This window comes from Hemibagrus wyckioides, linkage group LG08, assembly GCF_019097595.1.
Source record: "Hemibagrus wyckioides isolate EC202008001 linkage group LG08, SWU_Hwy_1.0, whole genome shotgun sequence".
NCBI lineage: Eukaryota > Metazoa > Chordata > Actinopteri > Siluriformes > Bagridae > Hemibagrus > Hemibagrus wyckioides.
The window spans coordinates 4359207-4372975 of record NC_080717.1 but is presented as its reverse complement, the minus strand read 5'-3'; the positions used below and the strand labels follow the sequence as shown (position 1 = coordinate 4372975).

The 13769-nt window shown below is 39.9% G+C and overlaps 1 protein-coding gene across 1 annotated transcript in view; it reads right to left on the bottom strand.

Annotated features, from left to right (window-relative positions):
• Positions 1-13769, bottom strand: part of LOC131357519 (collagen alpha-1(XXIII) chain-like) — a 108898-nt gene that overhangs the window by 67955 nt on the left and 27174 nt on the right. The window lies entirely within an intron of this gene.

Here is a 13769-nt window from a genome sequence, read left to right as displayed (position 1 = left end):
AAAGAAAGAAAGAAAGAAAGAAAGAAAGAAAGAAAGAACAACTGAGTGAATGAACATAAGAAAGAAAGAAAGAAAGAAAGAAAGAAAGAAAGAAAGAAAGAAAGAAAGAAAGAAAGAAAGAAAGAACAATTGAGTGAATGAACATAAGAAAGAAAGGAAGAATGAAAGAATGAAAGAAAGAAAGAAAGAAAGAAAGAAAGAAAGAAAGAAAGAAAGAAAGAAAGAAAGAAAGAAAGAAAGAAAGAAGGAAAGAAAGAAAGAAACAATTGAGTGAATGAACATAAGAAAGAAAGGAAGAATGAAAGACAAAAGAAAGAAAGAAAGAAAGAAAGAAAGAAAGAAAGAAAGAAAGAAAGAAAGAAAGAGTTAATTCAGTAAACAAAACAAGAATTGGTCAAGTAAGCAAAAAAAACTGACCTGGTGTTGACAGACTGGTGGTATAAGAGGAGACACTTTATAAATGTATATATTTACATTCCCACACGATCTAGAGCTTTGTGTCTAGATACTTAGTGTGTTTATTTTTAGTTTTCATACGAAGAATCGTTTATTATTGGAATTTAAAATGTAAAACGAACCATAATTGACAGAATGCTCCAGTTTGATGGCACTTCGGATCAGAGCTGACCAATCAGCAGCTCACTTTTAAGCTCATGATGTCTTTAGTTATAATTAGTGTCTCGATCTGATGAATAAACTTTCAAAACTCATATTCGGTTCTATTGTTCAATATTTATACAGTTTTTAATTCTAGATGGAACTCAAAGCCACCCGTGATCACCAGCTCACCAGACACTAACGTGTTTCACCTGATGACTTTATAAGGTTAAGATTTCCAAATTAAAGCTAGAATTTAATTTAAACATTCTTCTTTTCATCTCTTATCAGTTTCTCAGAATTTAAGAGAAATAGGAAGCAGTGAGTCGGTGTTGTTATTGAAACTGCTGACCTAAAGACCGGGTCACCATGGAGCCATGCTTAGGATAACCTTAATGACCCAACATCCCCCGCCTGGTAACACACACACACACAGACACACACACACACAGACACACACACACACACACACATTTATCTTGCCATCCTTGTGAGGACCTTTTACTGACGTAATTATTAAAGGTGCTAAATAATGTCCTGCACCAAAACTTAACTTTAATAATAAATAAATAAGAAATATTTAAAAAAGGGTACTTTTAATTTTTAGATTGTAAAAATATTTTTTTATTTTATTTATTTATTTATTTATTTAGTTAGTTAGTTAGTTATTGTTTGTTAATAGGGACCAGCTAACTGTACTCGAAAGGTCAAAACTGTCTCTACCCTTGTGAAGACATTTGTTCCCCAGCAATATATATAGAAACATTCACACACACACACACACACACACTAACTAATTATTCACACCTGTCTGTCTGTCTTAGCACTAAATTAAGCCAAGGACATGAAATAAAACACACAAGGTATAGACACATGGAATGGACCTTAAAATTTCCCATGAATCACTGTTGGAAAAGAGACGTGACATAAATCAGGGACTCGAAATGAGGCACAAGAGGTATCGGCACGTAGAAAAGCCATAACGTTGTGGTGAACTAATACGGAATTTGGGTTAAACGATCCACTTGTTTTTTAAACATCAAGCGCAATTACGTTTATAATAGATTTTACATTGTTTAAAAGATTATGTAAGATGTTGCTGACACAGTGGCAGGTGTTTATTTATTGTTTAGTACAGGTTCAAACGATTTACTACCAAAAAAAAAAGTCATCATTTAATCATCTTTTCCAAAAACTCAGTGTTCAGGTCCTTGCTATTTTTAGGCAGTTTCAGCAAATTAAAGACACTTTTGACACATTTCCAACTTCAGTGCTTTTTTTTTGGTCCATGGAAGTGTGCAATAAAGGTGCAAAATAATAAACCTGTGTATCATATTACACTATTTAAAGATGAACCGATTCCTAAAAAGCGCTGGTGCGGACGATCAGGCGGCTCAGCTGAAGGCTTTTATTCAGGAACTGAGAGCTCTTTATCCTGTAGCGTAAGGCTGGATGGAGGACGTGTTGTCTGTAGCAGCATCCTTGCTTTGTTCTCTGCCAACTCTGGGTTCTGGATATTGGTGATATTAGTGATGGGATTTTATTTCAGTTTTATCCTTTTAATATTTTGTCTTGTACTTTTTTACCGAGTGCAATAATGTTATGAAGTGCATCGTGGGAATGTGATCTACAGTGACCATAAAGGAGGGGGTGGGATTTGGGCAGTTTAGCCGACTTTGGAGATATATTTTGGGTTAAAATGACGCCTCAGGAAGCTCATTACGTTACAATTAATCATTTCCCCCAGGTTTATTCAATCAGATTTTTGGGGAGAATTTATTTAATTTAAATACATTCATATAAAAAAATTAATCTATTTATTTATTTATTTGTGATTTATTTATTTTATATATAATATTTATTTATTTATTTATTTATTTATTTATTTTTACAATATGTTGAACCTGTAGTACATTTTGTTTACAGTATTTAAACCTCCATTCATAGCTATTTTTGATTTACTTTGTTTCATACAGACAAAAATGCAATTTCTTTTGTATTGATTAATTCAGAAATCAAACACCAGTCTTCAGTTATCATTAAAATGTTCTTTTAAATATTCTGAGAATCAAATTAAATCGTAAATCCAGTACGATGGATCAAATCGATCTATTTTGTAGTCTTGTACAGTTGAATGTAAAGTTAAATCACATTCAGCTTCATACTGATACTTTTCCCCCACCTAACTATTCAAAATCGTCGCTGGACCCTTTGCAGGTCACCTTGACATAGCTGTGACAGTGTAACTGTGTCAAAAAACTACCAGCATGAAACATCTTCATTGCCTCTGACCCTTGACCTCACATTTTAGACACACATACCTCTCCAGTAACTACAAAGCAAACAGATCTGCTGGACAATTTGTGTTCGGTTCTAACAGCTGAAATCTACGACATTAGATTTAAGACACAAGAAGAAAAGATACAAGCTTCTAACTCTAACCGATAAAATCCTGTGTTTACTGAAGTATTAAGTGAAAATGTTTGTGTACGCTCATGAGCCATGAGGAAGAAGTCAAAATTACGCCAGTATTTACTCTGGGAACGTTGTGTGTACTCATGGTTGGGTTGTGTAACTGCTGAAATGCATTTTCTGGGCTCTACATACAGATTATGCAAATTACCTGCCCCTGAGGTTGTTTACACCTCACAAATAATCAGATTTTTTTGTTTTTATAGAAAGCAACATCCAAGACGAGGTTTTCAACAAACCACCAACTTTTAACTCCGGAAAAATCAGGAATAAAAAAAATGCGGACTGAAGATGTGAACATTTTTGTCTTTGCTTCCAAACACAATACGATGCGACACAAAAGCAAGAGGCTATTTAAAAATGAAAAAATAAACAGACAAAAATATTAATATAAGGGTCATATGATGAAAAGTATTTATAAAATAGCACTTGATGCAGCAGATTTGATTATTTTGCTTTTTAAAAAATGAATACAGAAAACGCTGGGATCTATCATTATAATCTAAAAAATCTTATTCAAAACAGTAAGAATTTCTAGATCAGCATTATAAATCATTTAAGAAAAAAAAGTCCCTTCAGGAAGCCGCTGTTTTGTCAGCTATCAATCATCCGCCGTGAAGCATGGAAAACGTCAGACTTGCAAAACAGATATGTAATGTTCGGTGAGTTTCTGCTTCTTTTCACTCGACCTGGTCGGTTCTGTCACGTCGGTCTCCCAGCCTGCACCTCTGCATCTGGTAACCGAACATCTGGAACGGTGCAGCTGAAACAGGGCCCCTTTGGTAAGAAACATGTCCAAACAGTGCTAATAAGAACCAGTTGCATCATTTAGCTGCGTGCTGATGAATGAGCGCAGTTTTTTTTCGGCGCAGAGACGCAGCGGGGACGTGTGGAGCGCTGGGGACTGAGGATAGACTTTCATTCGCAGCCCACACTGCGCTTTCAGTAGACGGCTGTCTGTTCCATTACTGATCCGTCAACACAACATGCACAAAGCATTTATGACACTGCTTACAAAAGTGATATTATAATGCAGCTCTTTGCTTTGTTGGGGAATAGGGTTAAGTTTTGCAATATGACACAACCCCTGGGATGGTGTGTGAGGGAAAAATATCAAATGGTCGGCTTCTGAGGCATCAAACATAAAAATAAGGAGGAGACCAAAAAAATTAAATATGCAAAAAACTGAAGAAATTAGCATCTAATTTACTGGAATGTTTTTTCCCCTATCTGTTTATTTAAATCTTTTTTTTTAATTTAGCTTTTAATTTAGCATGTTTTTGCAGAAATGTTAGCAAATTTTCTGGAGTCAATAAAGCTCCAGAATCTCAAGTCGATGAGGCCAATCACTGATCACCATTGTTTCCAAAATCCAAACCCTGATCACCATTATTCAACATCCAATCACTGATCACCGTTGTTTCCAAAGACTAACCACTGATTAACATTGTTTCCAACAACCAATCACTGATCACCATCATCCCCAACATTCAATCACTGATCACCATTTTTCCCAAAATCCAATCACTGATCACCATCATTTCCAACGACCAATCACTGATCACCATCATTTCCAATGACCAATCACTGATCACCATCTTTCTCAAAATCCAATCACTGATCACCATCTTTCCTTAGATCCAATCACAGCTTACCATCTTTCCTAAAATCCAATCACTGATCACCATCATCCCCAACATCCAATCACTGATCACAATTTTCCCCAACATTCAATCACTGATCACCATTTTCCCCAACATTCAATCACTGATCACCATTTTCCCCAACATTCTATCACTGATCACCATCTTCCCCAACATTCTATCACTGATCACCATCTTCCCCAACATTCTATCACTGATCACCATCTTCCCCAACATTCTATCACTGATCACCATCTTCCCCAACATTCTATCACTGATCACCATCTTCCCCAACATTCTATCACTGATCACCATTGTTCCCAGTAACCAATCATCATTGTTTTCAAGCATTTTTGCTTGTTAGTGTGGATAAAGGAAAAGCTTCTATCCCCACTGGTGTAGATACATTAAAACTGGATACATTTCAGTGTGGATGTGATCTTAACCTTCCTAATTAATATACTTGGAGAAGTTTTGGCTAAATGTGCAAACTTTTGTTTTCAAAGGTTTTATTCGATAATTCATTCAATTTCTTCACAATTTGCGTTCATGAGATTATTTGTTTTGGCCTCTCTTTCCTTTTCTCTCTCTCTCTCTAGCTCTGTCTATCACATGCACACATGTTCTGGCTTTCAGTCCAGCTGTGAGGTCATGTGTTAGAGGGCTCGGTGATGAATGATGTCCATCTGTCCTCACTCGCTGATAACGCTGCTCCACCCCTCCCTTCCAGAAAAAAAAGGCGAAATAGGGTAAAGAGCGATGTGTGTCTCTGAACACACGGGTTGTCCGAGATGCCAAAGAATAAATCTGTGAGTAAGAAGGGTTCTGTGTTTGAGCAGGTTACCACAGAGTATATTAAGGTTAGCATGAGGGAAACGGCGCAAAGGCTAAAGCTCAGAGATGGTTGTAATAAGATTTGTGTGTGTGGTTGTGTGTGTGTGTGGTTGTGTGTGTGTGTGTGGTTGTGTGTGTGTGTCATATGAGTGCATGCAGCTGTCAGTCATGGCTGAACACAGGTGAACACAGGTGAGAGGGGAAAGAAGACATGGACAAGACAGCGCATATTAAACAGATATACGTATACTCTATGTATAAAGTTGAGCTACAATTCAGGAGATTAACAATTTTTTCAGTCAAAAGTCAAAAACTTAAATTAAATCAGTGACTGGAAATCATCTGAAATGTCACTCTACAGATCCACTTTCTGTAAATCCAACCCAAAGGCTTTGTCTGTATATCAGCCAGTTAATCCTGGATGATAAAATTCACTCTCTTTACACGCAGCTCCCCTGTTCCCCTCGGTCCTTTCCCTTTTGAGGTGCGAGTGTTTACACCGCAGCATCTGGCCGACTCGGACGCTGTACACAAAGCAGCAGCCTTGTGAGTCATGCTGAATTAAGTTTAGCCACGAGTTTCCTGATTGGGCTTTTCTCATACACGAGGCGGCTTTCCTCTCTGAACAGAGAGATGGGAAAACACTCTCCAGTCCAAACATGACATGCAGACACAAACATCAGTGGAGATGCTGCAGCAGAAGACGAGGGCTGAGAGCCAGGGATCTTCATAACATCAAGCTTCAGTTCAGATACAGAGTGGAGAATCGAGAAAGAGAGAAAACCTCTTGGGGGCGTGCTGGCATAGGAAAATAACCAATGATGAGTAGATATGAGGTGAAGTGGAATTATTTTTTTCTCATTTCTTTATTCCTCTTATTATATTTATTTAAAAACAGCATCATACTTTTTATCCGTTTATGTTAACTTTTAATTTTGTGGAATGTCTCCAGACAGAGATAAAGTTCATGTTATTGTTACGTTACATTAAATAGTCGTTCACCGTACTATCTCTTTTTTATATTTTTATTTCTGTGTATATGAAGCTATACAATTGTGAGTTATAGAAAATATAAAGCTGTAACAACTGCATTGGTTTTAGTAATTTAATTATATACACTATATTGCCAAAAGTATTCGCTCACCCATCCAAATAATCAGAATCAGGTGTTCCAATCACTTCCATGGCCACAGGTGTATAAAATCAAGCACCTAGGCATGCAGACTGTTTTTACAAACATTTGTGAAAGAATGGGTCGCTCTCAGGAGCTCAGTGAATTCCAGCGTGGAACTGTGATAGGATGCCACCTGTGCAACAAATCCAGTCGTGAAATTTCCTCGCTCCTAAATATTCCACAGTCAACTGTCAGCTGTATTATAAGAACGTGGAAGTGTTTGGGAACGACAGCAACTCAGCCACGAAGTGGTAGGCCACGTAAACTGACGGAGCGGGGTCAGCGGATGCTGAGGCGCATAGTGCGAAGAGGTCGCCAACTTTCTGCAGAGTCAATCGCTACAGACCTCCAAACTTCATGTGGCCTTCAGATTAGCTCAAGAACAGTGCGCAGAGAGCTTCATGGAATGGGTTTCCATGGCCGAGCAGCTGCATCCAAGCCATACATCACCAAGTGCAATGCAAAGCGTCGGATGCAGTGGTGTAAAGCACACCGCCACTGGACTCTAGAGCAGTGGAGACGTGTTTTCTGGAGTGACGAATCACGCTTCTCCATCTGGCAATCTGATGGACGAGTCTGGGTTTGGCGGTTGCCAGGAGAACGGTACTTGTCTGACTGCATTGTGCCAAGTGTAAAGTTTGGTGGAGGGGGGATTATGGTGTGGGGTTGTTTTTCAGGAGCTGGGCTTGGCCCCTTAGTTCCAGTGAAAGGAACTCTGAATGCTTCAGCATACCAAGACATTTTGGACAATTCCATGCTCCCAACTATGTGGGAACAGTTTGGAGCTGGCCCCTTCCTCTTCCAACATGACTGTGCACCAGTGACCAAAGCAAGGTCCATAAAGACATGGATGACAGAGTCTGGTGTGGAGGAACTTGACTGGCCTGCACAGAGTCCTGACCTCAACCCGATAGAACACCTTTGGGATGAATTAGAGCGGAGACTGAGAGCCAGGCCTTCTCGTCCAACATCAGTGTGTGACCTCACAAATGCGCTTCTGGAAGAATGGTCAAAAATTCCCATAAACACACTCCTAAACCTTGTGGACAGCCTTCCCAGAAGAGTTGAAGCTGTTATAGCTGCAAAGGGTGGACCGACGTCATATTGAACCCTATGGATTAGGAATGGGATGTCACTTAAGTTCATATGCGAGTCAAGGCAGGTGAGCGAATACTTTTGGCAATATAGTGTATATGTTTCAGACAGACTCATTGTGTCCTGTTGTTTTTATTTGTGATTGAATTCCATGAGCTACGAATGCTAACCATGCCCCTAGCCATGCCCATAACCACACCCCATAATCATGCCCATAGTCACAGACCTAATCACACCCCTAGCCATGTCCATAACCACACCCTATAACCATACCCCATAACCATGGTCCATAACCACAACCCTAACCATGCCTCTAACCCCGCCCCATACCCATGTCCCAGCCATGTCCCATAACCACGCCTCTAACAATGCCCCATATCCACACCCCATAACTATGCCCCAGAACCACGCCCCATACTCACATCGCCTAACCACACCCCCAACCATGTCCAATAACCACGCACCACCCATGTCCCACACCCAATAACCACGCCCCAACCATGCCCTAAACCCACACCCCTTAACCACCAACCCTTAACCATGTCCTATAACCATGCCCCTAAACATGCCCCATATCCACACCTCCTAACCATGCCCCATAACCACGCCCCAACCACGTCCCATACCCACACTGTATAACCACGCCCCAACCATGCCCCGTAACCACGCCCCAGCGTCACGTCTCATACCCACACCCATAATCACGCACTTTATCCACGCCCCTAACTCTGATCTTCATGTTTTCATACACCTTTTTAAACAAATAAATATGCAAAGATTAGACTGAGTTCATCGTGTCAAATTAAATGACCAATGTGCCATTATGTTATAGTTCAAATCAGCTGTCTTTGTACACTAGACATAAAAAATCAGCCTTACACAAACCCGCGTCCTGATTTGGATCCTAAACGAAGGTGACACTGGAACTCTGTGAGATGAAATCAGGAAGTCACCAGCCTCAAAAGAGGAGTTTGTCTCCCAGGTGACACCGGATATCCTTCACCTTTTCTATAATTCATTTATACGTTAACATGCTGACACGAGGAAGTTATAGGCAGCTGGATTTAATGCACATGAAACAAATGTTCATATAAAGATAAACTGGGTTAATTGAGTTAAAGGCAGGGATTTCCAGTAAACACGGCCAAAACAGACTGCCACAGTCCTCGTCTCAGGAATTCCTCAGCCGGCTGGGATCACTGGCTGCTGGAACTAATGGCTGTTCTAGGACTGAGATATGCATCAGCTGCCTGCCTGCCTGCCACACGCACACGCCACCAACTAATCACACACACACACACACACTTTTACATATATATACACACTAGAGGTTAATGGAGCATGATTGGCTCAATCTGGTCAAATCTTAAGCAAATCCTCTGCCGTCTCATTAAAACAGCTCTTATCGGGGTCCTAATGTATAATGCATGCGGCTAAAACGTTAACCAAATGCAAGAGACGTAAACAGGTTGGCATGAGCTCCGTGACCACACGTGAAACATTACAGCAGCAATCAGGAGCTGCTACAGCAGCAGAACACCCCGGAACCTGTGGAGGGAGGAAAGCTGTTAGTGTTAGTGTTAGTGTTAGCGCTAATGACGGGCGTGGTACTGAAGTTCAAAAAGAGTCAGGATAAATCAGGGATTTGTAAACGGGATAAAAATAGTGGAGGGGAAATTTTAGGAAGCCCGGGGATTTCTGAAGAAGTGGAATTGTAATAAAGTGATTTCGCAAGAACAATCTTTCTTTTATAGGAAATCTCGACGATTTTCGTAGTAATTACTGTAGTTCGGATGGAAAACATGGAAAATGATCCAATCGGGATTTATCACTGGTATCTGGGAAGATACAGACAAGCGAGCGAGCTCATTGGTCACATGATTAACCACAGAATCATTAATGCAAGAAATCAAACTTATGTGTGTGAGCACTTAGCGGGGAAATAACAGCCACTTCAGGCTACCTGAGATAGGAAGTAACCCTAATATTGTATTAAATATAGCTATAAATGGATAAAAACATACATGACATTCTTTAATATAATAAGAAATACGTTCAAATTAATTTAAGATATAAAGTATAATAATAATATAGGGTATATCCAGTGTAATGATCTACTGAGTGTATTATAAGACTAGTTACAAATGCAATAAAATTAATAAATAAAACAAAATTATGGCCACACAGAGTAAAGCACAGATGATTCTAGAAACAAGGAGAAAAGAGTACAGAGTACGATCTGTTAGCTTCGGGTTCAGCTGTCAGGTTGCGCGATTAGAAAAAGCATCCATAAAAATGTCATCTTCGCACCATGACGCTGCGAGAGTTTACATAAAATCAGTCACAGCAGCACGTCTCATAATAACCCACTCTGACTTTTAGAGCCGTGCTGCGCTCGCAGATCAGTTTCAGCTGCTTCTGTTTCTGCTTCCACGCTGTCAGGATCAACGCTGACTACACCACGAGCGACTGGACATCGGCGCAAAGGCCGGTGCAAAAGCTTGCAGGGAGAAAACGAATCATGAGGATGCAAATTTACAACAAAGACATTTCATGTGTTAGGTTTCAAAGATGTTTCTAAGTTATAGCTCGCAACAAAAATGGCGAAATAGACGGATACGATGGTTCGGCTAAAACGTCTTCAGGCAGCTAGAAGCTAAAAATAAAAAGCTAAACATCTTTCAGGATTGTAAAGCAGATTTTCAAAGCCAGAGTGACAATGTGTAAAATCCTAAAGTTATTTGAATGTTGTTAAACGTGGGATGCGTCTTTAATAAAAAAAAAAAAGAAAGAAAGAAAGAACCCACACCCTGAAAGTCCATAATCGTTGATGTGGTTGGATTCCTGTTTATATATAGCACAGAAAAATCTGCAGCACATTTCTGTAAGTATTTCGCCACACAATGTGACCTGAAAATGTCCTGCTGATGAAGTATGTGCTCTAAAAACAGCCTAAAGACAGAGCATAGACTGTCCCCAATGTCTCCAGCAGGGGTCTTACCGACTACATCATTAGCTCCTTACGCTAATGAGCCCCCCCTTAACGCTTCCTGAATTTGGGCCAGTCTGGTCCAGAGGGCACAGGAGAAGTGCAGAGGTCTCCAGCTGTGTGTGTGTGTGTGTGTGTGTGTGTCACCACAGGGGTTGCGAGTTCAGGGTTTTATGGGCTGGTACGTCCTGTCTTGACACTCCATTTTACTTAAAGAAATGTTTCCCAAGGCTCAAGCTGCCAGTCAACCAACACCCCAGGACCTAGAGAGAGAGCGTGATTTTAATTCAGGAGATTCAAATAAGGATGCATCTGGTGAGCAAGGTTTCACGAGATGCCCCCCAGACCTCAGATTTCAACATTTCCTCAGACTTCAGTCAATAAGATGCGGTGGTGTGCTCATTTCCCGTGCTAATCCTCAGCCAGCTGCAGTGTCGCCTGGGTGTTTAAACAATTTCTTCCGCGATGAATCATTAGCAGCGTAGGTCAAGGTAAGAGCAGGATCGTGACTGTGAATAATAAACTTGCTACATCTAGCTGATATATTCTTTATTATACTATAATATACTATAATATAATATGATATAATATAATATAATATAATATAATATAATATAATATAATATAATATAATATAATATAATATAATATAATATAATATAATATAATATAATATAATAAGTTGCCAATGTAATGTACTTGGAAAAATGGAAACAAAAACATCTCTCAATCCCATGATTCTTGTTAACCTTCCTGACCACAAACGCGACCCTACAGCCAAGAGCTGATTGCAGAACTTCAGAAATACAGGAACGTGTAACGTGAGCTTAGGAAACAGAGATGGCTGAAGGTTTCCAGGAGAACGTCAATGAGCTCTGATCTCAGACACAAGGTTCGTTTATAGCCTTTGAGAGCAGAATTCAGAGTGACAGTGATAACACTTGGCGGTAATCGAATATCGCAGTGTAGAATAGATCTACATACTGACTGCGCAGCCAAATAACGTTTTAAGAGCTCTGTGTAGTGTAGGGTAGAGTGGTGTGGTGTGGTGTGCTGTTGTGTAGGGTAGGGTTAGAGTTAAGGTAGGGTAATGTGGTGTATGGTGTGGTGTAGTGTAGGGTAGTGTATTGGGGTGTATTGTAGTGTAGGGTGGTATGGTGTAATGTAGGGTTGTGTAGTGTATTATAGTGTATTGTTGGGCAGTGTATTGTAGTGTATTGAAGTGTATTGTGGTATGGTGCGGTGTAGTGTGGTGTGGTGTAGGGTAGTGTGGTGTGGTGTAGAGTAGTGTGGTATAGGGTAGTGTGGTGTGGTGTAGGGTGGTGTGGTGTAGGGTAGTGTGATGTGGTGTAGGGTGGTGTGGTGAGGTGTAGGATAGTGTGATGTGGTGTAGGGTAGTGTGGTGTAGTGTGGTGTGGTGTAGGGTTGTGTGGTGTGGTGTAGGGTGGTGTGGTGTGGTGTGGTGTAGGGTAGTGTGGTGTGGTGTAGGGTAGTGTATTATAGTGTATTGTAAGGTAGTGTAGTGTACTGTAGTGTATTGTTGTGTAGTGTAGGGTAGTGTACTGTAGTGTATTGTTGTGTACTGTAGTGTATTGTACTGTAGTGTAGGGTAGTGTAGTGTACTGTAGTGTAGGGTAGTGTATTGTACTGTAGTGTACTGTAGTGTAGATTAGTGTAGTGTAGTGTACTGTAGTGTATTGTTGTGTACTGTAGTGTACTGTAGTGTATTGTACTGTAGTGTACTGTAGTGTATTGTTGTGTAGTGTACTGTAGTGTACTGTAGTGTAGGGTAGTGTACTGTAGTGTATTGTTGTGTACTGTAGTGTACTGTAGTGTATTGTACTGTAGTGTACTGTAGTGTATTGTTGTGTAGTGTACTGTAGTGTACTGTAGTGTAGGGTAGTGTACTGTAGTGTACTGTAGTGTAGGGTAGTGTACTGTAGTGTATTGTTGTGTACTGTAGTGTATTGTACTGTAGTGTAGGGTAGTGTAGTGTACTGTAGTGTAGGGTAGTGTACTGTAGTGTATTGTACTGTAGTGTACTGTAGTGTAGATTAGTGTAGTGTAGTGTACTGTAGTGTATTGTTGTGTACTGTAGTGTACTGTAGTGTATTGTACTGTAGTGTACTGTAGTGTATTGTTGTGTAGTGTACTGTAGTGTACTGTAGTGTAGGGTAGTGTACTGTAGTGTATTGTTGTGTACTGTAGTGTATTGTACTGTAGTGTACTGTAGTGTATTGTTGTGTAGTGTACTGTAGTGTACTGTAGTGTAGGGTAGTGTACTGTAGTGTATTGTTGTGTACTGTAGTGTATTGTACTGTAGTGTACTGTAGTGTATTGTTGTGTAGTGTACTGTAGTGTACTGTAGTGTAGGGTAGTGTACTGTAGTGTACTGTAGTGTACTGTAGTGTAGGGTAGTGTACTGTAGTGTATTGTTGTGTACTGTAGTGTATTGTACTGTAGTGTACTGTAGTGTAGGGTAGTGTAGTGTATTGTAGTGTAGGGTAGTGTAGTGTATTGTACTGTAGTGTACTGTAGTGTACTGTAGTGTATTGTTGTGTAGTGTACTGTAGTGTACTGTAGTGTAGGGTAGTGTACTGTAGTGTATTGTTGTGTACTGTAGTGTATTGTACTGTAGTGTACTGTAGTGTATTGTACTGTAGTGTACTGTAGTGTATTGTACTGTAGTGTATTGTACTGTACTGTAGTGTATTGTACTGTAGTGTAGTGTACTGTAGAGTAGGGTAGTGTAGTGTACTGTAGTGTAGTGTAGTGTACTGTAGTGTAGGGTAGTGTAGTGTAGGGTAGTGTAGTGTAGTGTAGTGTACTGTAGTGTAGTGTAGTGTAGTGTATTGTACTGTAGTGTAGTGTACTGTAGTGTATTGTACTGTAGTGTAGTGTACTGTAGAGTAGGGTAGTGTAGTGTATTGTAGTGTAGTGTACTGTAGTGTAGGGTAGTGTAGTG